Below are 12,874 nucleotides of genomic sequence, written 5' to 3' on the forward strand. Positions count from 1 at the left end.
GAACAGAGAGGAAGGTACAGAGATTCTTCCATACAACTTTGTTCACATATATGCATAGCCATCCATATTATTAATATACCATAGAAGAACAGTACATTTGTCATAAATAATGACTTGCAATGGCACATCATAATCACCGAATCCATAGGTTTACTCTCATAATTTTGATTTCCATGGATTTCAAAAATATACAATACTATATATTTATCATTATGGTATTATAAAAAAGTATCTTCACTGCTCAGAAACTCCTCTGGGTGGGTGGGGGAACTCTGTGGCACACTTATTCGTACTGCCTTTGAGTATCTATAAATGCTAACCTCTCGTCTTTTCTCTTCCTTCAAAGTTTTGCTTTTACAAGAGGAGTTTTTAAAAACATTTCTTCACTCAAAACAAAGTTATAGGTAAAATAAATCTGAGAGCTGCCTCATAAAACCATGTTATTTATTTTCTACTTAGTTGTTACTGCATTCATTTTCACAATTACAACTAATGTCCTGCATTTCTTTCCAGCCATTGGATTGATATTCACCATTTAGTTAACTCTAAAACAATTTTTGCAGTAGGGTTATCTATGGTTTCTGGTAACTGCATGACTCCACTGTTTCTGGCAACCATTTTTTCTTTTTGACTGAATATGAGAGACAGAGAAAGAGAAAGAGTGAACACAAAAAAGGAGAGATACCTGCAGCATTGCTCAACTGTTCTTGAAACTCTCCCTGCTTGTGGGTATGTGGACTTGAACCCTGGTCTTTGCCATAGTAACATGTGTGCTCTAGCAGGTAAGTTACCATCCAGCCTTGAAAGATAATTTTATAGTGTAAAATTTTGGGAATGATTGGCCATTGTACCAATAATTATAGCTTAGTTTGTAGATTTGACTAAAGAAAAGAAAAACATCAACAGTAAAATATGATACTCTCCTACTCAAGTGCAAACAAGAAGTATAAAAAACAACAATTGCAAATCAAGACAACAGGGAACTCACCTCACACCTGATGCCTGATTTGCCTGCATGGCCCGGGCTTAAGCCCAGCCCCTACCACACTGGGGAAATTTAGGTATGATGGTATTCTATATTCTCTCTTTCCTATCCAACAATGAACAACATCAACAATGGGAATGATAATAACCACAATGAGGCTACAACAACAAGGGCAACAAAAGGGAGGGGGGAAGAGAGAAAGTGAAAAAGAAAAAAAGGAAAGATATCTGTAGCTTTGCTTTACTCCTTGTGAAACTTCTTTCTTATTGGTGGACCCACTATTTCTTAATAATATCTCTTCATATGAAATTGACTCTGTTCACTCATTTAACCATCCCTCTTTATTTTGTAATTAAGAGATCTTTCATATATACTTAAATATTTCTATTTTAATAATTTTGTTCATTGTAATTTTGTTTTTTTAATAGTTCTGTGAGAACTAGTAATATGTGAACCTTAAAAACAATCATTACAATACTTACTATATAGGTTTTCTTTTCTTTTTTTTTTTGAGGGGGAGTGGTGGTGGTAAATGGTTTGTTTATACATAGACTTTAACACATAGGCACAACCTCTCATCTTGCCTTGATAGGTATCTGGGAGTCACTCAACCCCCCTGTTGAGAACCTCCCTCCCCCATAATGCACCAGGACCTCAATGTTCCTTTATTTCATGCTTTTCCCCTCCTCCAGAGTCCTTTGCTTCAGTGAAATAAACCACACCCAGTTCAAGTTTCACCTTCTGTTTTTCTTATGATCCTTTTTTCCTCAAGTTCCACTTCTGAGTGAGGTCTAGAGTACATTTCAAGGCATAGACTGCTGAGATTCTAGGAAGGAGACTAGAATTGTATGTGGCTCCTATGTTACTTATATAAGTGGTATTAGATACTTCTCAGATCTATTTCTTTAGCTAAGACCCTAATATCTATGACCCTCTTGAAAAAAATCACATTGCAAATCATAATTGTAATAGCTATATATTAGGAAAACATTATTCCTTTAACCTGGAAATTCTTCAATATATCACGTGCTGATATTTAAAAAGCAAGCCAACTAATGGAAATTAAATTTTCATAGTAGTAATATTATCTACAGAACAGTTGCTTTCTCTTTTGTATTTTTGCTTCTTATTTTCCTCACTGTCTCTTGATGAAGAAATACTGTTTATGACATGAATGGGGGCCATCGGTTAGTGATATGTAAAAATATATTCTCATTACAAATCGTGTAAGTTATTTTCAGGAAGTCAACTTATATTGTAATTTGTACAAATTCCTAAGAGTCAGTGAACTTTATCATAGCAAAATATGATATTGCTCACTATACAGTTCTTCAACTTAGTCATTTCTCCTTAGGCTACAAGTAAATAATATTCTCTAGCCTCCATTACAATTATCTTGGCCACCTGATTAGCCAATACAGTGAGTAAAAGTGATATATACCATGTATAGGCCTGGGCCAAACACTTCTCACGTGTGTATTTTTCTGCATGCATTTACCAATTTAACCATCTAATGCTGATGAACAAATTAAAATCAGAATCTAAGAGATAGAAATGCGAAATAGAAAGTTTAGGTGAAACTTGGAATCACTTCAAGAAAGACATTAATTAATCTGGGATATATCTATAACTAATACATATTGCAGTTATATAGGTGATGAATGTAAATTATTCAAAGTAAGTAAAACAAATTTTATTTAAGAATTAGTTTGTTCATTTTTGTCTAAAAATCACTATTGACCTTGAATAGAGAAATTCAGAAGAACAGTATATGTAAATAATAAAAAATTAAATTGATGTGTATGTGTAAAAAATCACAAATTGTATAGCAAAATAAGGACAGGAAGTAGTTTCAATGTCAGCTTTTGACACAATCATAAAGAATATTTAGTAGGAGTCAAAAATTTAGCAATGTGGTTATCAAAAATGAGGAATATGGTCCTATTGTGCCCTCAGGTACTTTCTGCCTGCCTCTATGGCCATGCTGTTCACATTATATCATCAGTATATATATCTGCTAAAGGATACTTTCTGAGGCTTAGCTCTGAGATGTCAGTGGTTCTAAATTGACCACAGAATGAATCAAACTATTGTTTAAGTTGCACTGGTTGCTGTTTCACTGGCTTTCTCAGCTCCCTTGGCTCAACTGACATTTGGGGTTTGATGGTTCCTTGTTATAGGGGCTGTACTGCACATTGTAGGATAGCAGACCTCTATCCACTAGATGACAGTAGCATTCTCTCTCATAATCCTACTTGTGATAAATTGTCTCCAGACAAAAATCTGTGTCCCCAGCGAGACAAAATCAGCCTTTGTTAGTATTATCAGTGATCCTTCTTTTCTTTTTCTTTCTTTTTTTTCCCCCCAATTCAGCCTCTTTATTTTTTTAAATTTTTATTTATAAAAAAGAAACTATGACAAAAAACATAGGACAGGAGGGGGTACAGCTCCACACAATTAACACCAAAGAACTGTGTAGCCTATTCCCTCCCCTGATAGCTTTCCTTTTCTTTATTCCTCCGGAAGTATGGACCAAGGGTCATTTGGGGTGCTGAAGGTGGAAAGTCCAGCTTCTGTAATTACTTCCCCACTGAACATGGGCATTGACAGGTAGATTCATACTCCCAGCCTGTCTTTATCTTTCCCTATTAGGGCAGGTCTCTAGGGAAGCAAGGCTCCAGGACACATTGTTGGGGTCCTCAGCCCAGGGAAGTCCTGTTGGCATCACGGAAGCATCTGGAACCTGGTGGTTGAAAGAAGAGTTAACATATAAAGCCAAACAAATTGTTGACTAATCATGAACATAAAGGCTGGGATAATGCAGATGAAGATTTGAGGGTCTCCATTTTATAGATAGCTAGTTGGTGTATTTTAGGCATATTCAGAAGGGCCCATGACTATGCTAGTTTTTTTTTTTTCCTGAGCCTGAAATCTGCTATGCAGGTAGATCTAAGTGATTGTCTTTTGATATGATGTCATGTTTGTAAAAAAGGCTAAAAAAGGTGTATCAGGGAAGAGAGTAGCTCCCAAATATGGGAAAGGTGTATAAATATTGTTGACTGTAAATCCCATCAATTTGATCTGATCTGGGGCCCATCTTCAACTTGGGAGCCTATGTGACATCTGCATCCCTGAAGATCTGAGCTCACGTTCTGTGGTCATGAGTAGAAACATTCCAAGCTGCCCCAATTTCAGGACCCATCTTCCTCAGGTGGAAGATAGAGTATGTTGTCCAACCTCCTTTAGGAGGATGGAACATTCTCTACTGTTGTTGATCCAAGTTGAGGGCAAGGTTCTACGGGGGCCCACAAAGGGGTCTATTATGTTGTTCCTGATGGAGATGACTGGTAACAATGGAGAGAGGGATCTATTTGAGGTCTTGGCCCATTATGTCTGTTTGGGAATCTCAGGACTCCCCGAATAGGGCCCCAACTGATGAGGTGGCCTGATAGTGACTTAAGAGTCATCTCATTGTTAAAGTATGCCAGTCTCTTGCCCTTATTCACCTAGAGGTTCCAGGACTGGGGGAAATATAAGCTTTACAGAGGATGCAAGAGGTTCCTGCTGTCTCAGGGTTTAAGAAGGCAATAGATAGTTATTGCTATAATCAGATTATTTGGCAATTGGGTTAACTTTGAAAATCCCTTTGTTAGGATTTTCTGTATCATACACAGCACCACCATAATTTATGTCCTTTGACATTATTTATATATAGCTATGTCTTATAGATAATGCCACCAGCTCTTCTGTTCTCTCTTTAAGCTTTTAGAAGAGTCAGCATTTCACAGAACAAGTCATTACTGGAACTGTATTAACAATTTGAGTCCACTGTTAAAATTCAGTCTGATTACACATTCGAAGTCTTAAGTGCTTAGATTGAAGGAACATATACTCAGCCTATGGTCTGTGCATTAAAAGGTTTGAGACATTCAATCAGTTTTTCCCCTCTCATATTAATTAAATAGCGATTTATGAGACTACAAGTTAATAGGAGTGTCCATCAACACTATTCCCATCACCAAAGGACTGTTTGGGTCCTGCCTTCCCTGCCCCCAGTGAAGCTGAACATCTACCCTCACCCTCCACTCAGAGATTTTTACTTTGGTGCCCTACTCCAAACTCTGTCAGATCTTGCTTTGAGTTACCCTTTCTGTTCTTCTTTCTCAACTTTTGTTTATGAGTGGGATTATCCCATACTCATCTTTGTCTTTTTGACTTAGCTCACTTAACATAATTCCTTCTCTATCCAAGATGGGTCAGAGAAGGTGGGTTTAATTATCTTAATAGCTGCTTAGTATCCCATTGTGTAAATATTCCACAGCTTTCTCAGCCACTCATCTGCTGTGGGGCACTTGGTTTGCTTCTAGATTTTAGCTATTAAGAATTGTGTTGCTATGAACATAGGTATACACATATCTTTTTGGTTGGGTGTTAATGGTGTGTCCTTGTGGTATATCCCTACAAGAGGAATTTCTAGGTCATATGGAAGGTCCAAGTCTAGACTTGTGAGAATCCTCCAAACTGCTCTCCACGGAGACTGGACCAATTTACCTTCCCACCAGTAGTGTAGGAGGGTTCCTATGTCCCCACAACCTCTCCAGCATTTGTTGCTGCTGTCATATTTGATGTATACCATTCTCACAGGAGTGAGGTGGTATCTCAGTGTTGTTTTTATTTACATTTCGCTGACAATTCAGTGACCTGGAACAATTTTTCATGTGTTTTCATGCCTTTTGGAGTGATCCTTATTTTCTTTTATGTGGATTTGGATTTATTTAGTTGGTATTCTTGGCTCTCTTTCATCTTGGTTAACCTCTTCAATTTATCTGGAGAAACACATACACATACATAATTGTTTAATTGAAACAGAGTACATGGAGGTTAAATACTGAAACTTAGTGGGTGTGTGCCTTGACTTAGTTAACATCAATTTATATCAGTCTTAAATATAAAGCAATTTTTTTCTGAACATTTTAAAGGCATTGCTTCACTTTGTTCTGCTTTTCTACTTGAGAAACATTTCTACTTGAGAAACCTAATGCCATACTGTTCCCTGAAGGTCATTCTGCTCTTACTTATTTTGGTAACTTCTAGAATTTTCTCTTTGTCCTTATGAGTTTTGAAATTTCATGGTAATGTACTTTATTAGAAGTCTCATCCAATCATAATGCTGAGAACTTGATGCTTTTTTCTCAATGTGAAAAGTAATTTGCTTCAACTTGGAAAAGAATAAATATTTTCTCTATGCTATTTCACCTTCCTTCTTAGAACTCTATGTCTTCAACACTTATATGTGTTGTATGTCATAGAATAATGTTCTTGTCATTTCTATTCCCTAAATATTTATTCTTGCTTTCTGAGATTTTAATATTTTTAACTTTCACTTTTGTTACCCTTGTCATTATTGCTGTTGTAGTTATTATTGTTGTTGTTATTGATGATATTGATTGTTGGATAGGACAGAGAGAAATGGAGAGAGAAGGGGAAGACAGAGGGGGGAAAGATAGAGACTTGCAGACCTGCTTCACCGCCTGTGAAGCGACTCCCTTGCAGGTGGGGAGCCGGGGGCTCGAACCTGCATCCTTACGCTGGTCCTTGCACTCCATGCCACATGCGCTTAACCAGATGCTCTACCGCCCGATTCCCAAGATTTAAATTTTTAAAAAACTTTTTTTGATTTAGAGAGAGAGAGAGAGAGAGAGAGAAAGGAACCAGAGAACCAGTTCTGTTATTTGCAGAGCTGGGATTCAAGCCTGTGACCTCATGTATGCAAGTCGTTTATCTACCACTTCACTATTTCCTTCAGCTGTAGATCTGTTGTATTGGTGAGATTTACTCTCTATCTCACTGTGAGTGTGTGTGTGTGTGTGTGTGTGTGTGTATGCATGCATGCATCAGGGAATAAAAAGAGGTCTCATACATAATCACTTTTACTGAGTGGCCTCCCAGGTCCAGTTATTTATTTATTTTTATTTGGAGAAGTGGCAAGGAGAGGCACAATAACATGATTCTATCCATGTTGCTCCCTCAGTTCTGTCTATGATACTCCAGTGTAGTGCTAGAGTTTGAACCAAGGGATTTGAAAGTGAGTACTCTACTTGATTAGTTAACTTCAGACCCCTATATCTTTTTTAAAATTTTAATTTTTTTATTGGGGAATTAATGTTTTACATTTCACAGTAAATACAATAGTTTGTACATGCATAACATTTCCCAGTTTTCCATAACATATCTTTTTTACTTCATTGGAATACCCATATATGATAGTAAGATACTACTATCTTATTTTTCTTACAATTTCTATAGAGGGTATTAAACACTGCACTTGTTTGGAACATCTATATGCATTTTAGAGTAATTAAGAGAAGGAAGTTGAGTTTTAATAAGTTATTAAATACCTGTAGTGCATGTCATTGCTGTGCCTTTAGCTAAGGGCAGAGGTCGCAAATATTTCAGAAGGTGCTCTGTGAAATCTGTTGACATCTTTTGTGGTTCAACAATTCTCCTCACCCCTATACAGAACTCCCAGTCACAGAAGTTCCTGATTAATGCCTTCCATTTCTGTGTCTTACTATGGTTTCACTGACACAATATTTTGCTTCTTTTATCTTCCCAATTTTCAGCTCTGATGAACCATTGTCATAGGTTGACAATGATACCAAATGATTGGTCTTATGCATAATACTAATGTAATCTGAAATATAATTTTATACCAGAAAAAGTGGCATTGTGGAAGCTGTATGGTGACACACCTGGTTGAGCACACATGTTACAATGCAAAAGGAAAAGGACCTAGGTTCAAATCGCTGGTCCCGACCTGCAGGTGGGGAAAACTTTGCAAGTATTTAAGCAGTTCTGCAGGTGTCTTTTTTTTTTTCTCTCTCTCCCTCTTCCTCTCAATGTCTGGCTGTCTCCATCCAAAAATAAATAAAGATAAAAGAATTAAAAATGAAAGAAGTTGTACTGCAGGTGTGATTAAGAATCTTGAGATGGGCCAATTATTCTGGTGTTCCTAAATGCAATCACAAGTGTTCTTGTAAGAGGGAGCCTGAGGAAGACTTGGCCATATAATATGAAGTTGTGATGTGGCAATGGAAACAGAGAAATTAGAAGATTCTGTTGACAGATATGAAGATAGAGAGTGGCCAGGAGCTAAGGAATGCAGCTTTATTTTAGCACATAGAAAAATACAAAGTACCTACTACAGAACCTCTAATAAGAACACTGCCCTGCCAGCACCTCTCTTTAGTTAGTAAAACATTTATGGAATTTTAATTCCCAGACTGCAAATGTGTGTGAAGTTCAGTCATTTAAAATAGTCTTAAGAAACTAAATACATCAACCACCTGTTCCTATTTTTGAAAATTATGTTATAGTCACATTGTCTTAGTGACTTTTCCCCTCATTTCTTTTCCAAAAGAGACAGACGGAAATTAAAAGGGGGAGAAAAAGGGCACCTCCCTTATGTCCCCTGCAGGTGGAAATGGGGTCCAGAGCCTTGAACCGGGATCTCCATGTATTGTATCCTATGAACACTTACAACTACCCAGTCTCCACATTACCCTTACCATCTTTTTTTTTGGGGGGGGGGCCTGATAAGGAACTATAATATATATATATATATTTTTTCTTTTGGTGCCCTTTTTATTGTTTTTTCTAAAATATTTATTTATATCCTTTTTTTGCCCTTGTTTTATTGTTGTAGTTATTATTGTTGTTATTGATATCATCATTGTTGGATAGAGCAGAGAGAAGTGGAGAGAGGAGGGGAAGACAGAAACGGGGAGAGAAAGATAGACATCTACAGACCTGCTTCACTGCTTATAAAGCAACTCCCCTGAAGGTGGGGAGCCTGGGACTCCAACCGGGTTTCTTACACTGGTCTTTGAGGAGACTAGAAGGTAGAAGTTATAGGCATTGAAGTTTTAGTCCACACAATATCTCCTCATACAGCCATCAGACTTTTTTATTTTTAACCAGCTTTCTAATTATTTCAAATATTTATTTATTCCCTTTTGTTGCCCTTGTTGTTTTATTGTTGTAGTTATTAGTTGTTGTTATTGGTTATTGATGTCGTTGTTGGATAGGACAGAGAGAAACGGAGAGAGGAGGGGAAGACAGAGAAGAGGAGAGAAAGATAGACACCTGCTTCACTGCCTGTGAAGAGATTTCCCTGCAGGTGGGGAGCCAGGGACTGGAACTGTGATCCTTTTTCCGGTCCTTGCGCTTTGCACCACATGTGCTTAACCCACTGTACTACTGACCGACTCCCCCATCAAATTTTTTTTCTTTTATTTGAGGATAATGTTTTACAAAGCAGCTGTAGAAACATGAATACAATTATTCATCTCTTCGTGTATCATGCAACAGGTCCTTAAATTTCTGTCCACCCCTCCCTCCCAGAGTTTTCTGCTTTGGTGCAATACATGCCACTCAGTCTAAGTTTTGCCTTGTGTTTCCCCTTTCTGTCCATGGTTTGTTTGCTTGTTCATTTGTTTATTTAGGTTCCTCCTGTATGTGAGATCATCTAGGGTCTGTCTTTTTTCTTTTTTTTTTTTTTTTTTTGGCTTATCTCACTTAACATAATGCCTTCCAGCTCCATCGAAGATGAGGCGAAGGAGATGACTTTGACACTTTTACCAGCTGAGTAGTATTCATGTATATATATATATATATATATATACATACCATAGCTTTCTTATACACTCACTTGTTATTGGACATCTGGGTTGCTTCCAAGTTTTGGCTATTAAAAACTATGCTGCTATAAACATATATGTATACATGGGTCTCTTTTGATAGGTGTTTTTTATTTTCTTTGGGTAAATCCCCAGGAGATAGATTGCTGGAACATGAGGAAGGTTCATTTCTAGTCTTCTGGGAAATCTCCAGACTGTTTTTCACAAGGGCTAGACCAATTTACATTTCAGCCAGCAGTGAAAAAGCATCCCTCCTCCACCCTGCATCCTCTCAAACATTTATTGTTCCTGTTCTTTCTGATGTATGACATTCTCACAAGTGTAAAGTGGCGTCTCACCATCTCATAGTATTTATTTGTATTTCTCTGGTAATTAGTGACTGCACACTTTCTCATGTCTTTTGACTCTCTGGATCCCTTCCTTGGTGAAATTTCTGTCTATGATCTTGCCACATTTTCTAATGGGCTTGTTTGTTTTTTGGTGCTAAGTTTACTGTATTCTTTTTGAATTTTGTTTATTAATCCATTATCTGACGAATATTGTATAAAAATCTTCTCCCATTAGGTAGGGAGTCTTTTTGTTTGGATGATGGTAATTTTTGTTATGCAGAAGTTTCTAGTCTAATGTCAATCTCTTAGATCCACTGAGAGTTGGCTTTTGTGCATAGTGGCATGTGGTGGTTCAGTTTCATTTGTTTGCATTTTTCAACCCAATTTTCCCAGCATCACTTTTTGAAGAAACTCTCCTTTCTCCACCTAATGTTTTGGACCCTTTTGTCAAATTTGATTTGCCCATGAGGGACTTATTTCTGGGCTCTTTATTCTATGCCACTGGTCATAGCACATCTTATATGGTGCCAAGACTCAAACCCAGGCTTCATGCATGGCAAAATACATATCCTATATGCTGAACTCTACTTCGGGACTTTTGAACACTTTAAAAATAAAAGTATACATTTATAAGGGTTGGCAACATAGAGGAGAAATGAGAACACTTGTAAACTGCTCATTGATATTGTTAATATGGATGGCATTTGGACAATGTGAGTGGAAATTACAACTATATAGACAATTTGGTCTAGAAATCCTACTTTTAAAATTTAACCTACAGAATGAAAAAAAATATATATATATAAGGTATGTATTCCATAGGTTTGTAGTATTCTAGACATAGAAAATAACAAACAGGGGACTGGGTAGTGGTGCCCTGATTGAGCACACATGCTATAATATTCAAGGACCTGGATTTGAGCCCCCAGTCTCCACCCTGCAGGGAGAAAGCTTTGTGAGTGGTGACTCAGTGCTGTAGGGGTCTCTCTGCTTCTTTTCCTCTCTATCAGCCCCTACCCTCTCAATTTCTGGCTGTTTCTGTCCAATAAATAAAGATAATTTAAAGCTAGAACTTCTACCTTTTGTACTCCGTGCATTATTTCAACAAAGAATTGAGGAGAGAGCATGATTTTCAGGAATTTTAAACTTTATTCAGGAAAACATAAAACATTTACATGTTAGCCAAGAGAGAGAGAGGATGAGAAAAAGAAGCCCCTTACTTAGCATTTTGACGGGAGGCCCAAATAGGTAGAGAGAGAAAGACAGAAAGAGAAGAGAAGAACTCTTACTCACATGGTGACCTAGGCAGAGCAGCCGTGCCCACAAGTCTAGCTTATAACACCCAAGCCCTGCCTTCACCTTTCCAAGCCACACCTGTCACCACTCCCATTCCTGGGCATTACCCTCCAGGTATCTCCTGTCCTTCAACATTACCAATTTATGTAAAACTATAGGCATATAAGTGTATAAAGAGAATAGTGAAATGACTATCATAAAATACTAATGGTGTTTATATCTTAAGACTTACTTCCTTTGTGTTTGACTTTATTTTGTGTATTATTTAAATTTTGTCAATAAGCATGCACTGTGAAAATATGCTATAAATAGCATTAACATTTTTCTTGTGCAAAAATTAAGACAAAGATCATGCTAAAATTTTTAACAGGCCAACTATTTTACCTGATATGTCTTTGAAGCATGTGTGGCTCTTTTCAACCTCTTCTGTAATTAAACTTGGATGAGAAATTATAAAATAAATAGCAGCTATAACTTGATTAATGAATGCAAAGGCACAAATCACCTTCCAAGGTCACAAAGAATATTGGAACTTTTTCTAAAATAGTTGAGCATACCCAGAGGTGGCATTACTTGTCTGGCAAAGAGAAACTCTCTTCAGAACAAAGGTTACAATCACATTCCTAGCCATCCATAAAGCCATGAAACATTCATTCATCAATTCCCATCTAAGCTCTATTATAATGTGAGTGCCATAGCACAAAGATTTCATTTATCTTGCTCTTAGCATCTAGCACAGTAGCTGCCTCCTCACAGAAGTTTATAAATGTTTGTTAAAGCAATGAATTAATTCACATCCATTCAATATACAATCTTTGTGATTCTGCTATTCTTTTCTGTACTTAATATTCATTCTAAACATTCTCCACAGTTGTCTAGAAATTTCTTCATTCAAAGGAGAATTTGAAATAAAAATATTAATTTCACATTAAAATATTTTATTTTATTTTAATCAGAGACACACAGAGAGAATGATTCAGAGAGAAAGACCATAGCACTGCTCAATTCTGGCTTATGAAGGTACAAAGGGTTGAAACTTGGACCTCAGAGCCTCAGCCATTAAAATCTTTTGCATAATAATTACACTGTCTCCCCAGTCTTTAATTTAGCCTTTCTAACCTGCAGTGTTCTAAGGAAAATATACATACTCACTCATTTAATCCTCCCAACCTTTAATGCTTTTCTGCAGAGGGTAATACTTAGTCACTTAACTGTTTGTTCCCTACCTACTTTGAGTCTGAGTTCAGGTAGTCTACTTCCAGAATCTATCTAGTTTTCCTCCTTCAATGATGTGTCTCATCTCTGAGAATATAGTGATATCAAAATGCTCTAGACTGGAATGTTCCAAACTGACATGCATGTCTTTTTTTTTTAACTTTCTCTTCTATGATTTCCATTATTTTTGTTAAGAAATAACAGGACAGTGCGGTCCACAGAGATGATTGGTTTAGGCAGGATTTAGAACAGATATAAAGTGTATGTTGAGCAAAATATATGGGTGAAGTTAATTAACAAGAGAACAAGTAATGCCATAAGTCTAGGGAGAGAAAGAGCAAAAGCAGGAA

The sequence above is a fragment of the Erinaceus europaeus genome, chromosome 8 (assembly GCF_950295315.1).
Source record: "Erinaceus europaeus chromosome 8, mEriEur2.1, whole genome shotgun sequence".
Lineage (NCBI taxonomy): Eukaryota > Metazoa > Chordata > Mammalia > Eulipotyphla > Erinaceidae > Erinaceus > Erinaceus europaeus.